This window comes from Jaculus jaculus, chromosome 2 (genome assembly GCF_020740685.1).
Source record: "Jaculus jaculus isolate mJacJac1 chromosome 2, mJacJac1.mat.Y.cur, whole genome shotgun sequence".
NCBI lineage: Eukaryota > Metazoa > Chordata > Mammalia > Rodentia > Dipodidae > Jaculus > Jaculus jaculus.
In genome coordinates, this window is record NC_059103.1 from 175,646,439 (window position 1) to 175,651,635 (window position 5,197).

Genomic DNA, 5,197 nt, shown 5'->3' on the forward strand with positions numbered 1-5,197 from the left:
TATGCTCAAAAACATAATTACATTCCATTAGATCCCACTTCTTAAAGTTTCCACTTATCACTGTCACAAGGAGAGAACAGGCCTCCAGCAACGCACGTTTGGGGAATGTACTGGACCCATATCCAAACCATAGCAGGCTGTCAACAAATCTACAGGCCTCTGGTTTTATCTTCCCTCCTGTTTCTCTCAGGTGGAGTAAGGATAGATTGACAATTAGGAACCAGGCTGATTGGCGGGCCTAGCTAAGGGTCTAACTGGGAAAGTTCGTAAAGAGAACTTTAATACGTTCCACTACTACTTTTATCCCCACTTTCACCCTCCTGCTCCCATATCAGATACACCAGTTTCTGTGGTTTTTGAAGTTTTTGTGGATATGTGGGGTTGCTTCCTCCTTTCTACACTGCAACTTTAGGGATTGGGGTTCCTTTCCACTCATTTGTGTTCTTTCAAACTTCCAAATTTCATTATTATTCACATATTTTTGGGGCATATATCTTTTTTTTGGTAGATGGAATTTAGATATATCTATAATTAATCCTCTCCTTTCTTCCCATGACCTTTGTGACAAAAGTTAGTAGCTCCTGTAACTGACAGAGCCAATTTCTTCACCCCTTAAACCTAGGTAGGTTTGTGGTTTGCTTGGGCCTATAGAATGATGCATAAGTGAGAACACTGGGGAGACCTCAGGAAAACTTGCACACATCTACTCATGTTCTTAGGATCCTCTTCTTTTCCATACAAGCCTGATCTGGCTTGGAGAAGGAATGAAAGCTTGAGCAGCCAGTGATCCCAGCTGAGGCTCTAGACCTTTGAGAGCACAACCAATATCAACAAAGCTTCACTTGACCTGCAGCCTGTTGCAAGTACATAAGAGCACTCCACCAAGACAGCTCACACTGTCAGTTCACAGAATCTGAGAATGAATGGCTATAGCTATACAGTAAAAAGCTATTTCATGCAACCCCTGAGGAAGGCCCCCAGCTGAATGGGGGCAGAGATGAGGGAACAGATGCTACAAACACATGATGTAACTATACTATGTCCATAATGAAAAAAAAAAAAAGAATAGAGTCTGGGAGTCCAACATGGTACAAAACTAGAAGGGCAAAGCAAAAGGTACATATAGAAAAACAAAACAAAAAGACAACTCTTTTTGTTTACCTTTATATTAGTGTATTTTAAGTACAAAATATTAGGTTTCATTATGACCTGAAAAAAATCTCTTTACTGTTGTAGAGTGAAAGAAAAATTAGAGCTTGTACAAAGGTTCATCTTTTCAATTCTCCATCTTCTTCTAGAACTCCTGATGAATTATTTTCTCAATTAGAGACCTTCTCAGTTGGGAGGTATAGTGGCATGCATAGGTGTCACCTCCAAACTAAGTTCTTAAATAAATATATAACATAATATCTATCTATCTATCTATCTATCTATCTATCTATCTATCTATCTATCTATCTATCTATCTATCTGGGAGAGAGAGAGAGAGAATTGGTGTTCCAGGGCCTCAGCCATTCCAATCAAACTCCAGACACTTGTGCCACCTAGTGGGCATGTGTGACTTTGCACTTGCCTCACCTTTGTGCACCTGGCTTACTTAGGATCTGGAGAGTTGAATATGGGTCCTTAGGCTTCTCAGGCAAGCGCCTTAACTGCTAAGCCATCTTTCCATCTTCTAACTTCGTTCTTAAGATTCATCCTTTTTGTAAATTCATTCACCTGGTTGCTATAAAGCAATATTTTCGTCCAACCAGCTGATACAACTCCTGGTCTATGATCATCCCTGTTGAGCAGAAAAACCAACACTGTGAGTATACTTGGTCCTCCACATGAAGTACATCGTTTCTGCTGATTCCTGACATAGAATACACTGCATATGTTGCCTGCATTCCTTTCCTGACAGCATACAACATATTCATATTCTTAGGTAGTGAGACTGTTAGCAGATTTGATCACAGGTTAGTACACATTCTATTTTTCTTTTTTATACAATTTTTGAAACCATTTACTTTGCGAGAAAGGTGTCTATGTAAGCTTAGGATTTCAACTAAAGGAAATGTCTTCATTTGAAAGCTTCTGGGGATCAGTTGTAGGTTGTGTAGTAGGGAGCAGTGCCGAATGTGGCATAAGACTTAGTGATCTTATTTACAGCTCCCACAAAATCCTTCTCAGTAGCAATCTTTTGCTGTGCTCAGACTGCAAACACCCCAGCTTCTGTGCACACACTTCTAATCTCTGCTCCACTCCTATCTGGACACAGTTGTGCTAATAATTCAGATCTAATATCTCTCTCATCACTCATTGAATGAATCTTAAAGGTGTGTGTCTGAACCTCTAAATCAGGTAAGCTAAATTCAATCTTTCTGTCCAGTTTCCCTGGCCTCATGAGTGCTGTATACAAAGTATCGGGTCTGTTAGTGGCCATGAGCACCTTATTGTTGCTTCAGGGATCAAAACCATCCAGCTGACTGATCAGTTCCAACATCGTTCTCTCTCTGCACTTCATTGTCACCTCCAGCACCATCATCAAACCAAGGGCCTCCAATGGCATCAATTTCATCAAAGAAGATAAGGTAGGCTTTTGTTTTTACTTTTTTTTTCTGGCCATTTCAAGAAGTTCACGAACCATTCGACCACCCCTCCCCAACATATTTTGTACAAGTTCAGATCCAATAACTTGAATGAAGCAAGCATCAGTCTTGTTAGTAACAGCCCTGGCACAGAGTGCCTGGAGGATCAAACAGCAGCACATCTTCGGGAGGTTCGATACCAAGGTGAACAAACCTCTCTGGATGAAGCAGTGGGGTTTCAACTACTTCTCCCAGTTTCTCAATCTGTTCCTTACAGCTACCAACGTCACTGTATGTGACATCAGGCTTTTCTTCCACCCCTATCATGGTAATTGTTGGGTCAGTCTTGGCAGGTAGTAGAATGGAAATCGGATGCTTTTTTCTGTCCATACCGACTCTCAGCCCTTCCTCAATGTCAGGAGGTACCACCTGATCACTGAGGTCTGCCACAAACTTGGCAAACTGCTTCACATTGATAATGTATTTTGGTTCCTCTGAATCAGCATTGATTGTCTTTGTACACCAGGCAACCTGTAAAGGCTGTCCGCTCTGATAAGTTTGCTTTTATCGGCAGCCAATTCCCAGAGGGCTGGTGGTGCCAGGCCAGCGTCAGACTCTTTAATACCAGTGAGCTCCTAAATCATTTTGAGAAGCTGTTGAACGTCATCCTCAACCTGCTTGATCTGCTTAGAGTTAGTACTCTGACCATAAATTTTCAGCAAGCCAATATCCCTTTCATCCAGAGCCTGGGTGTGTTTGTCATGCTTCCCGTCTTCTTTGGTTTTCTGCTGATCGGCTCCGAGGGAATGTGGCATTTTAGAAGATGCAAGTACCTTGGCTCCTGGGTGATTACATAGCACCTACACATTCTAATCTTCAATGCTTTCTTTCTATTTTCCTCCAAACAGCCCACTTGGAATGATATAAATAACTCATTTGCATTGGCTAAAGCTTTCTAAACATAATAATAGCATATGGTCCACAGTTCAATGTCATAAATCAAAATAGTAAGTTCTGAGATCCAAAATTATAATTTATATTTTCTGATGTGAACAATGCCTTGCTCTGTTGGCATTCATTAACTGATTTTATTTTTATCAACGCTGACAGCATTAGTAATTTTGATCCTTTGAACACTTATTTTCCACGTTTCATTGTAAAAGAAATAATTTGAAATATTTCAGTGACACATTCAGCAAGACAATGGACCTTCCATAGATTTGAAGGGAGATTGCCATGTATTTGGCTCTGGTAGTCAAACCAAAGCCTGAGATGGCTCTAACTCAATGCAACAATTATTGCATGCCAGTCTAATTATGAAGCCCGGGAATACAATCATCATTACATAAAAGCTTTTAATAATTTTTCTCAGCACTTAAATTTGTTAAATGGGTTATAATTAAATGTGCTCATTTTAGCCCTAAATTCAATAGTAATAGATAATGCACAGACTTTCAGGCAATAGGAAGGATTTCTGAGCAGTATAGAGCAAACAATAAAAGTAGAATTCCGTCATCTTGTGACCTTGATTATTAATGAACTTACTGCTTCTTTTATAACCTCCAATGATCATTTCCATTTTCCAACATAAAATGAAGCATCAATATCTTAGTTGTAGCAACTTAACAGGAACATTTGAAAGACATACAACATGGAAAACATATAGGAAAACCTAGTCCCAGTAAGCACATATGCTAAAATATAGTAAAGAAGATAGGATAAGGCATGAGACCAAAGAGGAAATTGATGAATAGTAATAAGAGCTAGGGAATTTTAGAGCTCTCTTCTTTACCTCTTCTTGCTAACCCTATCAGATAGATATCATCCCTAACCTCGTTTTATAGATCCAGCAGCTGACAAGTGGAGAGATAGAAACTTTCCTAATATTGCACAGCTCACTCTCAGGTGGCCTAGATCTGTAGCCAGGATCTTAACCACAGCCCTACAGACCTCTCACTGAAACTGTACACACAGTGCTTTTTTGTGAATTTGACTTTCTCTAGTTCACTTTTCTCTGGTAATTACTAGTAACTATTAAGAAGTCCTTTAAGACATTGCACAGGTCTAAGTGGATATGAATGCGATATCAGATCATCTTTAAAAGGGTGCATGTTGGGCTGTATAGATTGCTTAGTGGTTAAGGAACTTGTCTGCAAAGCCTAAAGGCCTAGGTTTGATTCCCCAGGACCCATGTAAGCCACATGCACATGGTGGCACATGTATCTGGAGTTCATTTGCACTGTCAAGAGGCCCTGGAGTGTCCATTTTCTCTTTCTCTCTCTCTCTTATAAATACATTTTTAAAAGTGTTTTTGAAAATGTGTTCATCTTCATGTTGTCTTGTAGTTTGCTTTTTGCTTTTTACTGTTTGCTTTATCCGACTTCACATTTCTACAAAATGCTCATGTGTGTAGCTTATTTAACTAATTAGTAAAAGTGATGTGCTTCATGATTATTGCAGGAGTCATAGTTTCTTTTATGCTGTACAGGTGTGTAATCAATACACCTTTTAAGTTCTGTGGAGTGTGGTCCTCCTTCTAATTGCAGTAAATTGGCTGCACTAATCACTTTGAGATGTTGGCCAACATATTTATAGATTTGTACCAGGTGTTCTACCAGAAGATAATT

At 39.6% G+C, this 5,197-nt stretch overlaps 1 pseudogene; it reads right to left on the bottom strand.

Annotated features, from left to right (window-relative positions):
- Positions 1-2,083: 2,083 nt before the first annotated feature.
- LOC101601150 lies at positions 2,084-3,424 on the bottom strand (annotated as a pseudogene).
- Positions 3,425-5,197: the final 1,773 nt, after the last annotated feature.